The sequence below is a fragment of the Lynx rufus genome, unplaced genomic scaffold (genome assembly GCF_022079265.1).
Source record: "Lynx rufus isolate CCGP_SWC_20201006 ecotype Redwood Valley unplaced genomic scaffold, mLynRuf1.p SCAF_2, whole genome shotgun sequence".
NCBI lineage: Eukaryota > Metazoa > Chordata > Mammalia > Carnivora > Felidae > Lynx > Lynx rufus.
Window position 1 is genome coordinate 15,238,041 of NW_025814834.1, and position 17,862 is coordinate 15,255,902.

The 17,862-nt window shown below is 41.1% G+C and overlaps 1 protein-coding gene across 2 annotated transcripts in view; it reads right to left on the bottom strand.

The window, feature by feature from the left end:
• The window catches only part of ACSL3 (acyl-CoA synthetase long chain family member 3), a 75,281-nt gene that overhangs the window by 38,944 nt on the left and 18,475 nt on the right, over positions 1 to 17,862 (bottom strand). Inside the window, exon 2 of one of the 2 annotated variants that reach the window (XM_047082893.1) lies at positions 16,407 to 16,464. The exons of the other annotated variant lie outside the window; for it this stretch is intronic. The gene's annotated coding sequence lies outside the window, so the exon portion shown is untranslated. The remainder of the gene's footprint in view (positions 1 to 16,406; positions 16,465 to 17,862) is intronic. 2 annotated transcript variants of the gene reach the window in all.

The following is a 17,862-nucleotide window of genomic DNA, read 5'->3' on the forward strand; positions in this document are numbered from 1 at the left end:
TTTCCATTGTACACTGCATTCCAGTGTTTTAGAAAATTAGTTAACCATGGGGCGCCTACGTGGCTCAGTCGGTTCAGCATCTGACTTCGGCTTAGGTCATGATCTCACAGTTTGTGGGTTCAAGCCCCACGTCGGGCTCTGTGCTGACAGCTACAGCTCAGAGCCTGGAGCCTGCCTCGGATTCTGTCTCCCTCTCTCTCTACCCCTCCCCCATTTATGCTTTATCTTTCTCTCTCTCTCCCTCTCTCTCCCTCCATCTCTCTCTCTCTCTCTCTCTCAAAAATGAATAAACATTAAAAAAATTATTAAAAAAAAAGAAAATCGGCTGTCAGCTAAAGGCAGCAGAACCATGAGGCAACGCGATCAGATGAACCAGAGTTGAAAATAACCCTCTGCTCCTGGGAGTAGGGTGACTAACGTGTGTGACGGGAAGCCAGCAGCTAGGATTCCCAGCTCCCAATTGCCCAACTGCCCAGAGGGTGGCAGCAGCCACTGTTCCTCCAGGCCTTCCCAACAACTGAAATCTTTCTTAACACAGTGCAGGTGGATCAGAATCCTAGAGAGGAAAGTCCCGAATGAGAGGAGCTGCAGTGAAAGAAGGGAAATGGCTTGGGTGCCTTCAAGTGAGACAGAGACACGAGAAGTAGCTGGTCAGCAGCTGGATGGCTGGTGGGAAGGAGACGAATGCAAGTCTTGACACTAAGGAGTTTAAGATGCCTGTGAGTCATCCAAACATAGAAACTATGGGAGTTAAGAGGGATCAGAGCTGGAAGCACACCTTTTAGGGCCATAATCAGATGGAGGAGGACAAGGTAGGAAATCTCCGAGATCAAGTTCAAGGACAGAAAACTCTGGAGGGAAACCAAAGCCAAGACTGAAGAGCAAAATCCCACTGGCGAGACCAATAAAAGCAGAACCTGGAGAGGGCAGGACCGTGAAAGCCAAGCGTTGGGAGAGCCGAGGAGGAAGCGTTCAGTAGCATCACACGCAGCCTACATGTACCAGCCACATGCAATTAAGACATTTAATTTTTCTAACATATTTTAGACAAACAAGGTAAAGTAACAAACCTTTGGCCAACTGCATCCTATTTGCTGAAGGGGCTGTGGAAAATCTAGAACTAGGAAAGCAGTCACAGGTACCCTCTTATGTTGCCTCGTCTTAGAATGAGTATCACCTTTCAGAAAACAAACCTGAACAATTAAATCTGTTCATTTCCTTCACAACTTTTAGATTTCCAATCCACTTTAAGAAGGCCTCGTCCATCCCAGGGTTAAACTACTGTCCTCCTGTATTTTTTCCAGGATTTACATAATTTTTACATTTAGACCTTTAATCATTATGGAGTTTGTTTTTCCACATTGTACAAGGGAGAAGGCCAACTTCTTCTTTCAGATGAATTACCTGAACTGCTTATTAAATCAACCCCACTTTTCTCAATGACCAAAACGTCATCTTCAACAGTGAGTTCTTGTTCACAACCGGATCTGTGTCTAGACATTATTCTGCTCCTTGGACCTGTCTACTGCTTTGTCATGCCTCCAAAAACAGTAGATTTACAACAGTGATTCTCAACTGTGATACATGGACCAATCATACCAGAATTCCTTAGAGTGTATTTAAACAGAAGGCTCCTCAGACAGGTCTTCCCATTCTTTCCTCCCTATAAGCTGAAAACTCTACTGGCAGACTCACTTTTAAACAACCACCATGTAAGTTTTATGTGCACTGTTTGAGAACTACTATTTTAAATATCTAGTAAGACTCACACTCTGCATGTGCTTCAAAACTTTCTTATCAATTCTTACAGATTTACTCTTCTACATAAATTTTAAAGATTTAACATTTGTCTGGTGAAACTATTTGAAAATCAAAAGGAAAAAACACATGACAAAATATACAGAGCTGTTATAAATTAAAGAGAAAAAAGAGTCAAGCGTCGCAGAGGAAAACAAAAGAAAAAATGCATACAGGTGTGAAGGTCACTGTTGACCTTGAAAACAGCTGTGTTAAGGATCAAAGCCCAAATGGAGACAGTTTAGGAAAGAAGAGGAGGAGCACTTTAAAGAGGAACAGAGAAGTGGATACTAGGACAGGACAAAGCAGGCTCTTTTGTTTTAAAGATAAGAGATAGTTATAGCTTGTCTTCATACTGAGGGCTATGACCCAGTAGAGGAAGAAGAAGATTAAGCAGAACAGAGAGTGAGACACAGCACACAAGTGGAAGAGGTTGGCCTTACAGAGGAACAGGGGCACAGAGGCATGTGGGCGGTACCAGGGGCTAGTAGAAGATTCTCTTCTGAGTGCTTCTATCCTCTCAGAGTAATAGGAAGCAAAATCACTGGCTGAAAGGGAGGAAGAAAGAAAGGTATTAGAAAATTAAGGAGAAAGGGGCACCCAAGTGGCTCAGTCAGTTAAGCATCCGTCTCTTGATTTTGGCTGGGGTAATGATCTCGCGGTCCATGGGTTCGAGCCCCGTGTTGGGCTCTGCACTGACAGCACGGAGCCTGCTTGGGTCTCTCTCTCTCTCTCTCTCTCTCTCTCTCTCTCTCTCCGTCCTTCTCCCTCCTCTCAAAATAAAGAAACTTAAAATTAAGGAGAAGTAAAGTATCAAATAATCATCTAGGAGAACAGGAAAATAGATGGAGCAGGAGCCAGTAGGCTCCCTCGGCAGCGCCTAAAGCCCGCCTGAGGTCTGAGTCCTGATGTAAAGAGAGACCCACCCAGCTGTTGTGTGCTTCCCCGCCAAGTTCGGCTGGTGGAGCACAAATGTGAATCAGACAGAGAGCTGCATTAACCCAGGAGAGGGTCTTACCAGCAAGTACCAGAACAAAACGTGGGGAAGGGGAGGAAGACAAGGGAATGAAGGCTATTTCCAAGGCAGTGGCTACAATGACTAATCAGGGAGTTTTAAGCCGAGGGAAGGATAGCTCCTAAGGAGGTAAAGCGTTTGTGAAAAAGAGACAAGATCAAGGCAATCAGGTCCTGCGCTGGGTTACAGAACTGTTGGCGTTGAGGTACTAAAAGAGAGCAAGATGGAACTGTCTTACTAAAAGGAGGTGATGGGGCGCCTGGGTGGCGCAGTCGGTTAAGCGTCCGACTTCAGCCAGGTCACGATCTCGCGGTCCGTGAGTTCGAGCCCCGCGCCAGGCTCTGGGCTGATGGCTCGGAGCCTGGAGCCTGTTTCCGATTCTGTGTCTCCCTCTCTCTCTGCCCCTCCCCCGTTCATGCTCTGTCTCTCTCTGTCCCAAAAAATAAATAAACGTTGAAAAAAAAAAATTAAAAATAAAAGGAGGTGATGGTCTGAATCGAATGCTTGAGACCGACAGTGTAGAAGGCATACAGTTATTGTTCATGAAGAGGACTAGGTTGTGATAACAAAGGGACAGCAAAGGCAGAGTATGAGATCAGTTAAGGACAGGAGGTCAAGAAATTAAACTGGGAAGATACTGAAACCACTAAGAATCATGACAGGATAGAAGCAGAGTCATAGCTTGATGTTCAAGTATTTCAGGAATAAGGGGATAGATGACTGCAACAAGAAGGAACAGTAAGCAGTACAATTTAAAGGCAAAGCTTGGAGGACATGCCACTATCACTTCAGAGGCAAAAAACTGTGTTAAAGTAACCAGATTAGGCCCAAGATGGAGTCACTCAGGCTAAAATAAACCCAAGTCAGCAACCCAAAACTTAAGCTTCCACCATTAGCTCACAGAGAAATAGAAGACTTGGGTCAACCAGTCGGCGCTTGCCCTCTCAGCAAGTTACCTGAACTGGCTCCAAGACGTTCCTTTGCTCCACATGAGAAAAGTAACCCTGCCTTAAACAATCAGCAAATGCCCAGTATACCTTCCGTATTTCTGCTCCCTTTGATCTATAGAAACCTCACCTTTCAGAGCTCTTTGGAGCTCCTTTCTATCTACTCATTGGATGCTGCCTGATGAATGAATTACTGTATCGGTAAATTGTTCGTGGGAAATTTTCTCTAAACAACTGAAAACAAAATGATCTAAATCAATCAAAGGAAAAGCTGAAGAACATATACATCCTCAGTATGAACGATGAGGCAGCCATTAAAACTAGTTATATGTACTTGCAGTTGACCTGAAGGGACTTCCATGCACCTTGCTAGTTCTTAAAAAAAGGTATATATGGGCCTGCATGGTTTATGTCTGACAACAGTATGGACAGGTCAAGGTTTTTAAGCAATTATTTATAAATTTTAAAGGAAGCTATTTTGGGTCAAAGTACATTAATTTCCCACCATAAAGAATATAAAAACTTCCATCTTTACTATACTCCCAGAACTGCTAATTAAAATAACAAGCTGACTCAAGTTTAACAATATTAAAAGAAAATGACCCATCAAATACAACCTTTTTTTTTTTTTTTAGCAAATACAATCGTAAAATGAGATTGTTACATCAAAAGAAGTTATTCACTCACATCTTGCATCACCTTAGCAGTTAGTTGCTTTAAATCATCCTAACTATCGAGTTTAAGAAAATTCCTTCTCTGTGTGGCTTCTACCACTTGAGAGGAAGAACACAGGAGACCTGGGGACTGTGGAGGTGGAGGAGGTGGAGGAGGAGGAGGAGGAGGAGGAGGAAGGGCATATAGGATTTTGTGTAACTGTCAGAAAGCTGAGGACAGAGCAGCTGGGGTTCTGAAAATAACTGTGCATCAGGTAATGGAGATTAACACCCACCTACAAAATCACCCTCAAATAATACACTCAGGAGACATATGAAATTCTGATGTTAAGATAAAATTTTGGGGCACCTGGGTGGCTCAGTCGGTTAAGTGTCCGACTCTTGATTTTGGTTCGGGTCACGATCTCACCATTTGTGGGATCAAGGCCCACGCCGGGCTCCAGGCACACAGCACAGAGCCTGCTTGGGATTCTCTCTCTTCCTCTCTCTTTCTCAAAATAAATAATAAAATAAACTTTAAAAAAAAGGTAAAATTTTATGTTTTAAATTGTTAAGGAATATTATCATAGTCCTACAACCTGTATTAACTCCCCAATTTTCTTTAAAAGCCAAAAAAAAAAAAAAAAAAAAAGCTACAAGTCATGAAAAGCTTCCACAGACACCATGTGCTTTAGTAATAGGAAAAAAACCTGTAAATGCCCGTATTGTGGGGGAAGGGAAAACCAGTAAGTAGGTTGCCACAGGGATCACGTTCATACGCACATATTAAATGGCTTTGCCTGCTTAGATCTGGTTGCATCTGCCTACAGAGACTTCAAGAACCTCTGAGGCACAGGAGAGAGAGGGCACAGTAGTATCTCAAGCCATTCATCTCCGTGCGCCGCAGGACTGACCAACGGAAATGGGAGTCTGGCTCAGAATCCACGACTTCTACAGCGTTCACGGGAGGGAAGCGGCCAGTAACACCATTGCGTTACTCCGCTAATACAGCGCGTCTGTCTGCTCACTACCACCTCCCTCCAAAACACCACCTGCAAGCTCCAACTCCCAGAGCAGGGGCAGAAGCCCAACACTTAGAAATTCTCCTACAAATCCACTGGGAGCAGAGAGAACACCCCAGGAAAGAGGGGAGGCGACGAGACAATGCTCCGGAGGGGTATCTTGATTCTCCACAATCTCTCGGTTAATCCTGCCCATTACCCAATCTTATTTCCACCTGGATTTTCCTTATAGCCAACAAAACCCAAACATGCATCGACACTCCAGAAATATTTATATCTGGAAAAAAAAATACAGCTTAGCATGTTATCTCTAAGATAGTATATAAATAAGGGGATTGTACACCAATGGATATCAAGGTATCTGTATTTGCTGGCGTGAAATATGCCTTGAATTTTTCACCAAACTTAAAATAAATGAGCAATTCTGAGTACCAATAACGCAAGCACCATGTGGGGAGCTTTATATCATCTCACTGAATTGTTACAAAAACCCAATTTCAAACAGATCATGCCCAAAGGCCCTTACAACTAACATATGAAGTAGAATTTTAACCTGTATGTTTGACTCCCACCCAAGCTTTTTAATTCCTCCACACTCCCTGAACTCTAGGCTTAATACTTTATTGTTAAAAACAAAACAGGGACGGGGCGCCTCGGTCACTCAGTCGGTTAAGCATCTCTAGATTTCCACTCAGGTCCTGATCTCGAGGTTCCTGAGATCAAGCCCCAAGTGGGGCTCTGTATGCTGTCTGCTTGGGATTCTCTCTCCCCCATCTCTCTGCCCCTCCTCCACTCATGCTCGCGCGCGTTCTCTCACTCTCTCTCTCAAAATAAATACACTTAAAAACTAATAATAACAAAAGGAAAAAAAGTGGAGTCCTTCACTACTTTAGAGACACTCCTTTGCACAAAAGTCACATTTTACATAAACCAAAAAAGTCCCCAAAAACTTATCTAAATTATTTGTTTTGAAATAAGAAACTGGGTCAAGAAGGGCAGAAAGAAAGATTTCCTTCCCAGAACGAGGCTCTAAGGAGTTGTAATGAGAAATGCAACCAGCAATGACTTGCTCTCAGGAAAGTTTCTCTAGAGGCAGGACCCTGGCTCTGATGAGGACGCTTGCTTCTCTGCTTCCCCAGGCTAAAACCGTAACAGAAATAATATGACAAAATGCATCTCTGGCTCAGGAGAATGTGTTGTTGTTGTTGTTGTTTTTAACATTTTTTTCCTCAAAGCTTCTGCCATTTAATTTTATTTTTTTTAATGTTTTATTTATTTTTGAGAGAGACAGAGCACGAGCAGGGGAGTGGCAGAGAGAGAGGAAGACACAGAATCAGAAGCAGGCTCCAGGGTCTGAGTTGTCAGTGCAGGGCCTGACACGGGGCTCGAACCCACAGACTGCGAGATCATGACCTGAGCCGAAATCAGACAGACATCCAACCTACTGAGCCACCCAGGTGCCCCTCACCCTTCCTTTTAATGAAAGAAACACAAAGGATTTCTCCTAAAACTTCCAATATTAATACAGTGATTAATAACTTGGAAAATTTCAACTCTGACTCCACAGTTCTTACTGGTCTACGGATTATTACATTGTATGACTGAAAAATCGAGGCCATTAATCCATTTAAGTACTCCCTTAATACAACAAATAAAAAAGTGAAGAAATTCTGTACCAGGAAGTCTACTAAAAGCATTATTAGAGGTTTGAGTCATATTTTCATCTGAATTAGATTAACTTCCAAATTCACAACTAGAAAGTTTTATGAGGAAATAAGAATTGTGTCCTTTTCTTTTTAAGACAACTCCTAAGCTTGTGTTTATTCTAACCACAGGAAATGAAATTCTGGCCCTGAAGACACTGGAAGGGAGGGGGGTAAGGAGGAAGAAATGGGAGGGAAGGGGAAAAGGGAAGAAAGAGGGAGAGAGGGAGGAAAATTCAGCAAGTCTTTGCCATAAACATATTTACATTAAAAATTAAAAAGCAGCTGACCAGAGTCAACTAACTTTACATAATCTTCAGTTATTCACTGTAATTTTTAAGCTTTTTCAATCCTTTTATCATAATAGTTGAAATAACAGTAGGCCTCAAATATTCTCTTTGAACCACAAATATAGTCCCCTGACTCCCCTAACTGGCTAAGACACATTTTTTTTTCAATCTACTTTTATCCTATCTTCCTTTTCTAACGTCTGAGCCAGATGTTTTTTAAAAAAAGAAAAGTGTTGAACCTTAAATGAATCAAATAGGAAATAGAAATTAGGCAAAGGAACTTATTATACCTTTCTCAGCTTGATACAGAACGGGGGTTTCAAACACACACACACACACACACACACACACACCACAACACACACATACACAAGTATACTAGTCCCGGCTCTGCCACCACTTACCATGACACCCTGTCCAAGTCAACAAATTGTAATTTTCTCACCATAAATGTTGATGGGATTCAAATAAATCTACTGTAAGACTAAACTAAACTAAACTAAAACTAAAACGCTAAGGGCTCCCAAATCAATTTCAGAGCAGTGACAACCATCAAACATTGAAGATGTAGGAGGAGCCCAATTCCATTTCTGTCTTCTACATAAGGTACTCTTCCCCCTTGGTCGGGGGGGGGGGGGGGGGGTGGGGGGGGGGGTGGGTAGAGCAAGAGTTCCCTTGCTTTAAAAAAATTTTTTTTCGGGGCGCCTGGGTGGCGCAGTCGGTTAAGCGTCCGACTTCAGCCAGGTCACGATCTCGCGGTCCGTGAGTTCGAGCCCCGCGTCAGGCTCTGGGCTGATGGCTCAGAGCCTGGAGCCTGTTTCCGATTCTGTGTCTCCCTCTCTCTCTGCCCCTCCCCCGTTCATGCTCTGTCTCTCTCTGTCCCAAAAATAAATAAACGTTAAAAAAAAAAAAATTTAAAAAAAAAAATTTTTTTCAGCGAGATCGTGACCTGGCTGAAGTCGGACGCTTAACCGACTGCGCCACCCAGGCGCCCCGAGTTCCCTTGCTTTTAAAAAAAAAAAAGCAAGACCACTCAACAAGATTTCTAAGGTCTATTTCCAAAATTCTAATTTTTTCCAATCAGATCAGACTATCTCCATGGTGGGCAAATGAAGAGGTCCAAGAAGCGAGTAAGTAAAGCCTTTACTTCCTTCTCATTTTGAATCACGTGAATGCACTATCTTAACAACAGCGATTTTTAACATAGTCTAGAGGCAATATGGGCAGTCTGTGAGAATGTGCCCGTGTTTGACAGGCTGATCCAGCAAAGATGGGATAAGGCTCGATCCGTCTTGGCTAAATTTCCTCCCAAGTGAAGAACCACTTCAAACCAACCAACACACACACACACACACACACACACACACACACACACACACACGTTTCGACGCATTGAGCACAATACGGTTCCATATATTCATCCTGAACTCTGGCATCTCTAGCCACAAAGTTAAAAGAACAAGAGTCAAATACTACCAGATGCTGCATTTATTTAAGCAAATAAATGTATAAAACCTAAGGTCTCCACAAAAAAGCAGCTAAGTGATCTTTTTACACATCAGAACATCCCTTTACTCTTACTTAAGGCTGTCAGATTTAACAAATAAAAACAGAAGACAGCCGGTTAAATTTGAATTTCAGAAAAACAATGAACAAATTTTAGTGTACATATGTCTCATGCAGGATCTGGATCACGTAGTAAAAATTCAGTCGAGGGCGCCTGGGTGGCTCAGTTGGTTGAACATCCGACTCTTGATTTTGGCTCAAGGCATAATTTCACAGTTCATGGGTTCAAGCCCCATGTCGGGCTCTGCACTAACAGTGCAAGAGCCTGCTTGGAATTCGCTCTCCCTCCCTCATTTATGCTCGCTCTCTCTCTCTCTCTCTCTCTCAATAAACTTTAAAAAATTTTTTAATTGTTTTTTATCTGAAATTCAGATTTAACTGAGTGCCTTCTTCTGTTTTATTTGACAACTGTACTCCCATCCCCAGGTGACCACAAAGTGTGACAATTAATTAGGATGACCAACCACTCTGAGTTGCCCAGACTTTGGGGTTTCCCAGGACACAGGACTGTCAGTGCTAAAACTGGGAAAGTTTGGGGGTCCCTGGGTGGCTCAGTAAGTTAAGCATCCAACTCTTGATTTTGGCTCAGGTCATGATCTCTGATCTTGAGGTTCGTGAGATGAAGCCCCAAGTCAGGCTCTGTGCTGGCAGTTTGGATTCTCTCTCTCTCCCTCTCACTCTGTCCCTCCCTGACTTGCACATACCCATGCACACTCACTCTCTCTTTCAAAAATAAATAAACTTTAGAATATAAATAAAAAATATGGGGTGCCTGGGTGGCTCAGTCAATTAAGTGTCCAACTGTGGCTCAGGTCATGATCTCAAAGTTTGTGGTTTTGAGCCCCACATCGGGCTAAATGCTGCCATCTCACAGCCTGGACCCTGCTTCGGATTCTGTGTCTTCCTCTCTCTGTCCTTCCCACATTCATACTCTTGTCTCTCTCTTTCTCTCTCTTTCCCTCCCTACCTCTCAAAAATAAACATAAAAAAATTGTTTTAATAAAAAATGAATAAAACCAGGAAAGTTTTAAGCAAACCTGGACAAGCTGGTCACTCTACAATTAACCATCTCAAGGAATAAGCAAACAAATTATAGCCTCGATTCCACCACTAGTTAAGTTTGATCTTTTGTTTATGAAACAACTTTTCTATACTTCATTTTCCTATATGTGTCATCATTTGGATAAAATGGAATGCAGCAAATAATAAAGGACTTTGGAAAATGCAAAGGCATTATAAATGCCACTTATTAGTATAGTTGGTTTGGGTTCTCTTTATGCAGAGTTTCAAAGCAGACCATTACTTGGTTTTACTGTGCTGACAGCTCAGAGCCTGGAGCCTGCTTCAGATTCTGGGTCTCCCAACTCTCTCTGCCCCTCCCAGCTCATACTCTGTCTATCTCTCTCAAAAATAAACATTAATAAAATTTTAATAAAAAAAAGAAAACAAAAATGAACATTTTTTCTCATGTCTAGTACTCCATGTGAAGTGCAAATATCCTTGGACACAGAACTATTGGATCCCACTCTGTGGATCCCACTCCAGTTCCAAAGGTAAAGAATACACACAGAATATAATTCAGGGCCAACTCTGTTTAACCAACTCAACTTATGTGGCCTCCATACATCTATAAAAGATGATCCTCAACAAACTTCCCTGTCAGGATTTTTAGAGTCTCCCATCTACCCTTAACAACCTCACGCCAGAACTCAGCAATACACAGGAGAGTACTCAGAAGTGGTTCTGTTGTTCCTTCATCAATCTTGTCATGTGACAATCCCCAACCACCCTCCAGCCAGACAGCTTACACACACACACACACACACACACACACACCAGCTCAGGGTTCTGAATCATTTTGCCTCAACTTCCTCATCTAAGGGAAAACCTATTCCTACTGTGCTTTCTATTCGTCTTCCAAGCCATGTAACTCCCCTCTAATGATTGTACCCAGAAGAGGTAATCTGAGATTCTCTATATAGAAGTACACCTTGTTGTATCAGATAATTTTGTTCACGGTTGATGCAGTGAAGGGAAATGGGGAGAATGGCATGTTCAGTCATCCTTATATTATCCACATGTTAGGGCAGAGAACTTAAACCCTGGAGCCCTACTTCACAGCACTGTTTTGACAAATTCATCAGTGTGTCCTAAACAGCCAAGAATTAAATGCCCGGACCATATTAGAACAATATTAAATAGGACCATGTACTCCTTTCAGTGCTAATTCCTTACTTATTCCAATTATCTCCAAAATGGTTAATGAGAGCCACCTATATAAATATTTCAGGAGACCCTAAACTATTAGATTATATAATAACATCAGCTCGGCTGGTCGGTACTTGAGGATCTTAGCAATTTCAACCCAATCCAGCTAAGCACTTCACTGAGTATTACATTAACCTAAATCTGAGCGAGTGGATTGGTTGCTGGTTCAATTAACAACTTCACTTTTGAACTTAACTATTTTCTTCCCTACAGTAAGAAGAGAACACAAAATTAAAGAAAATTCAAAAGCCAGAGGCTAAATAGTCGCAAGCATGTGAAATATGTCAGCAAAAGCAAATGTGCATAAAATCAGCAAAATAAAGTATGCGTGTTTGAGAAGAGGCAGCTCAGGAAAGTTTAGCCTTTGAGAATGTCAAGACATTAAAGTGTCAAAATTAAGATTTTCAAGGTAATTTTAATCTACACTAGGTCTACCCAATCTATACATTTTAATTTCAAAGATTTATAAATGATTCAGTAAGATTCTTTACCTATTTGCTTATCTTTTCCTTCATTCCCCTCAACCCAAAAGCCCTTATCTTGCCATATCAGTTAAAAACAAACTTAAGAAAAAGCAAATAATACTAAGAAGAACCTATAAGTAAGTCGTGGAAATATGGAACTACAGGATAAATAACCTGCATTACACCAACCAACATTAGATCAACTTCATTATTTGTACTATCTAAACATTAAAGAGCTAAGAATAAGGTTTAAATATGCAATACTTCCTATAGTCAATACTTAGTTTTCACTATATTTCATTTTATTCATATGATCTCATTCTATGTTTCCTTTTTTCGCTCTTTACATAAATGTTCTTCTTCCTATAAACCGCCTATTTTACCCCTAAGGAAGCTTTTCTCAAACAAGAAGTTTCAAAATTAAAGCTATGAAGATAAAGAGTAGTCTTCCCTCTCCTCCATTCGCCAGTGTGCCCAGCTTTCTGGCCTCTGCAGCTTTTTCACACGTGGTCAAGACCTAAACTGTTGTTTTAAAAATAGAAGGCACGTGGGAATGCAAGCTGGTGCAGCCACTCTGGAAAACAGTATGGAGGTTCCTCAAAAAACTAAAAATAGAACTACCCTGCGACCCAGCAATTGCACTACTGGGCATTTATCCACGGGATACAGCTGTGCTGTTTCGAAGGGACACATGCACCCCCCCCTCATGTTTATAGCAGCACTATTAACAGTAGCCAGAGTATGCAAAGAGCCCAAATGTCCACCAATGGTTGAATGGATAAAGAAGACGTGGTATATATATACAATGGAGTATTATTCGGCAATCCAAAAGAATGCAATCTTGCCATTGGCAACTACGTGGATGGAACTGGAAGTATTATGCTAATTGAAATTAGTCAGAGAAAGACAAAAATCATATGACTTCACTCCTATCAGGACTTTAAGAGACAAAACAGATGAACATAAGGGAAGGGAAACAAGAATAATATACAAACAGGGAGGGGGACAAACCAGAAGAGACTCTTAAATACGGAGAACACACTGAGGGTTGCTGGAGGGGTTGTGGGAGGGGGGATGGGCTAAATGGGGAAGGGGCACTAAGGAATCTACTCCTGAAATCATTGGCGTACTAGATGCTAACTAATTTAGATGCAAATTTAAAAAAAATAAAAAATAAAACAACAACAAAAATAGAAGGCACAAGAAAAAGGTATCTACCTTCAACCGTTAAGAGAAATATTTGGCCTAACTCAAAGAAGCCTTTTCCTGCTAAGCCACAACAAGCCGCACACCTGCTGCTGTCCGCACCTCCTTCCAACCTTCAAATCTAGATCACCTTCACGTACAAGTGACACTATTCTGAATGATTCCTCCCTACTGCATGGCTACACGCAGATAACTCTCTCTGCTACCATCTGAACGGGTAACACTGGATCATTAGGATGAGAGATGAAGTCCTGAAGTCCATCAGAACTTGTCTAGTCTAGGAAATACTTAAAGAGGGGCACCGGGGTGGCTCAGCTGGTTGAGCGTCCGACTCCTGCTCAGGTCATGATACCACGGTTCATGAGTTTGAGCCCCGCATCAGGGTCACTGCCATCAGCACGGGGCCCACTTCACATCCTCTGACCCCGCTCACTCTGCCCCTCCCCCGTTCAGGCTCTCACTCTCAAAAATGAACACTAAAAAAAAGAAAATTTTTAAATATAAATTACTAGAAAGTATTTAAATGTAAATTACTAGAACCACTGACAGAATATACTTTTTAAAATCAATATATATACTATTTGGCAAGGAGAAAGAATGAGATAGGCTTTTTGTAGCAACGTGGATGGAGCTGGAGAGTGTTATGTTAAGTGAAATAAGCCATACAGAGAAAGACAGATAACATATGTTTTCACTCTTATGTGGATCCTGAGAAACTTAACAGAAGACCATGGGAAGGAAAAAAAAAAGTTAGAGAGGGAGGGAGCCAAACCATAAGAGACTCCTAAAAACTGAGAATAAATTGACGGTTGGTGAGGGTGGGAGGGAGGGGAAAGTGGGTGATGGGCATTGAGGAGGGCACCTGTTGGGATGAGCCCTGGGTGTTTTACGGAAACCAATTTGATAATAAATTTCACATTAAAAAAATAAATAAATAAGAATAATGAACTTGCTGAGCATCTATAATAGATTTAAAACACTAGATAACAGCCTCAGTAATGGCTCTAAATTTATTTTTGCCCAATTCTATGTTAATGTTCTCTTTCAAATTCTACATGTCCTTTTTATCTTTTAATTAAAAAAAATGTTTTAATGTTTATTTTTGAGAGAGACAGACAGACACTGAGCACAAGTGGGGGAGGGGCGCGACACAGACTCCGAAGCAGGCTCCAGGCTCCACGCTGTCGGCACAGAGCCTGATGAGGGGCTCGAACTAACAAGCCTCGAGATCATGACATCATGACCGGAGCCAAAGTCTGATGCTAAACCGAGTGAGCCACCCAGGTGTCCCTAACCAATAAATAGCATTAAGATAAAACTCTGTAATCAAACTCTGCTCTCCCAGATTTTTTTAAGGAGTATAAATAAAACACTGCAATCTAACAACTACACTATGGACATCTCTGCATGTGAATCAGTTCAATTTTTACACCATTTCTGAAGTCACAGGGCTTCTGAATATGTGCAGTTGCCAATGTGACATGGAGGAGTTCTAAGTTTTAGAATTCAAGACACTGGGTTCCCCAAAACCGTCTGGGACGTTCCTTTTACTTCACAATATACTTAACTTGTATACAATGGCAAATGTCCTTTGCCTTTTTGGGTACCTGATCAAGTCTAGGCAACATTATGAGAGACAAAATTACTTTTGTCCCTTTGCCACAGCACTTTTTTCCTATCCCCCAAATAGATACTTAAACTCTAAAACCACTTCCCCATTGACCCCATCCAGCTGAGCCTCTATAAAGGCAATACTAACTGTAGTCATTTATATAAATGCCTTATTATTTAATACCCATTGCTTAATACACAGTGAATTATATGTGCAATTCCAATTTCATTGTAAATCTGAATTCTGTTGACCCATTCCTAGCTAGAAATTCAAAGTTTGGAGTTTCCAAAACCCACTAATCACTAAAAGGAATCTGCAGAGATTCCTACCGTGTTCTGACATTTACTTGGTTCAAAGCACTCCTCATGCGGCCAAGTACACCACTCAAGAAACTGTAGGCAAAGAAAGGTCTAAAATAAAGTGAAGGCACATCAATGGGCATGGAATATTCCTTTTTCCATCACACCTGCTTCATTAAAAGATGCTAATCTTGGATATGCACACGAAAGGTCTAGAAGGACACACTCCAAATTGGTAAGGGATAATACCCTTGCAAAAGAACCACGGGAACAGCAAAGTTATCTGCTACTTACACACTCCTATACTGTTTAGCTTTTAATAACAGACATAATATTTGTTTGAATTCTTTTTTAAAATTATTGTTAGCGTTTATTTATTTTTCAGACAGAGTGCGAGCAGGGGAAGATCAGAGAGACAGAGAGACACAGAATGCAAAGCAGGCTCAGGCTCTGAGCTGTCAGCACAGAGCCCGACATGGGGCTCGAACTCACGAGCTGTGGTATCATGACCTGAGCTGAAGTAGGACACTTTACCGACTGAGCCGCCCAGGTGCCCTGTTTGGATTCTTTTTAAAATCAGTAGATAACATAAAAATCAGTAAATTTGGCCGATATGGACAAAGATTTTGGGGGGAAGGAGCAAAGACTCTGAAATGATCTTCTGAAACAAGATAAATAAATATCAACCAGCATGATTCTAATTGATAAAAATGCTTATTGCTTTTATATTCTCAAAGCATTTTATCAACACAGACTATTGCTTTTAATAGTTCTATCCAATTTTACTTTTACGATGAAAATTTTCAGTTCACTGGATCCCCAAATTCTTGCCCCAAAATTTCAAAACACTAATTCACTTCAGAAGCCACAGTAAGGAAAAAAATAAAACATTCTACATTCTATCCCATCACAACTATAAGTGACGTGCAGAACTTAACTGCAGGTTAACAAAAAGCCCACAGCCGTTTTCCTGGCCTAGGACCTACAACTTCTGTTAAAATATCCATTTAGAAATTTAAAATAACACTAACACAAATTTAAAATGACCGTCATGGGGCACCTGGCTGGTGGCTCAGTTGGTTAAGTGTCCAACTTCGGCTCAGGTCATGATCTCATGGTTTGTGATTTTGCTTCAGATTCTCTGTCCCCCTCTGCCCCTACCCCGCTTGCACGCTCTATGTCCCTCAAAAGCAAATATTAAAAAATTTAAAAATAATAAAAAAAATGACTACCACATGTTGAAATAATACCACTCTAATCAGTGCTAAACTTCACAAAATAAAGAGGCTACTGAGTTCAAATTCACACAGATACTTAAATGAAATTAAACTGAGAAAAGGAAAATCAGTAATATCGGTGAATAACATGGCTTACTATTCCAATGGGTTTGTACTGACTTAAAATTAGTAGGAAAGCTACCTTCTAACTTTCATTATTCTACAATCACAAAATGGGAAGAATTAATAAACATTTTTCTCTTAGACCGTTTATACACACTTGATTTTAACTTAATACATTTTATGCCTAAGAGAAATATTTTATAATTAAAAAATTAACATTTTACCAGTTGACAACGGTAGGACGTGTTAGTGCCTTCAAGGTATGCGCCTTTCCTTCAAGATCTGTCAACACAGAGACAAACATTACTACTTGTGGTCTAGTTAATCGGAGCCAAATACCAGCCTTTTCCTAGAAATATTTTTACTTCCAAAAACCCACAGAAAAATTTGTGGGTTTTTTCTGAAAACACCATCTATCACACTAGCAAATGACATTTTATCACTGAAGAAAGCATATGGTTTATTACTATACACCTATCACAATGGCCAAAATCCAAAATACTAACATCACCAAATGTTGGCAATACGGTGCAAGAGGAACTCGTTCACTGCTGGTGGGAATGCAGAATGAACGGCCACTCTGGAAGACAAGTTTGGCAATTTCTTACAAAACTAAACATATTCTTTACAATATGATCCAGCAACTGAGCCTCCTTGATATTTACCCACATGAGTTGAAAGCTTATGTGTCAAAGAAAAACAGAAGCCAAAAATAAATACAAACATTTATAGCAGCCTTATTCATAATTGCCAAACCTGGAAGTAAGCAAGATGTCCTTCAGTAGGTGAATGGATAAACTGTGGTCCACCATCCAGACAATGGAATATTACTCAGCACTAAAAAGAAATAAGCTATCAAGCCGTGAAAAGCCACAAAGGAAATTTAAATGCATATTACTAAGTGAACAACGTCAATCTCAAAAAGCTACATACTGTAGGATTCCAAATTTATGACATTCTGGGAAAGGAAAAGCTACTGGGACACTAAAAGGTTGCCGAAAGGAAGGCGGCATGAAGAGGCAGAGCACTGAGGATTTTTACGGTGGTGGAACCACTCTGTATGCTATAACAGCAGATAGACACGTATCATTACATATTTGTCAAAACATCATGCAATGTACAACACCGAGGGAGAGCCCCAGTGTAAAATAAGGTCTTTGACAATGATTTATCAGTCTAGGTTCACTGACTACAATAAATGTACTATGCTGGTGTGGGATTACTCATAATGGGGAAGGCTGTGCATACGTGAGGGCTGGGGGTTTACAGGAAAATCTCTGAACCCTCTGCTCAATTTTGCAGTAAATCTGAAACTGCTCAAAAAAAATAAAGTCTCGGGGCGCCTGGGTGGCTCCGTCGTTTTAGCATCCAACTTCAGCTCAGGTCATGATCTCAAGGCTCGTGGGTTCGAGCCCCAAGTTGGGCTCTGTGCTGACAGCTCGGAGCCTGGAGCCTGCTTCAGATTCTGTGTCTCCCTCTCTCTCTGCCCCTCCCCTGCTCACACTCTGTCTCTCCATCTCTCTGCAAAAATAAACTTATAAACAGTATTTCACTGTGTATACAACACTTTTATCCATTATTTCAATGATTTGCTCAATTGCTTGTGAAGCAAATAGATTTGCAGTCATCATAGTCATTAAAGAAATATTTTAACATCAGCCCAAACTCACAGAGCCTGTA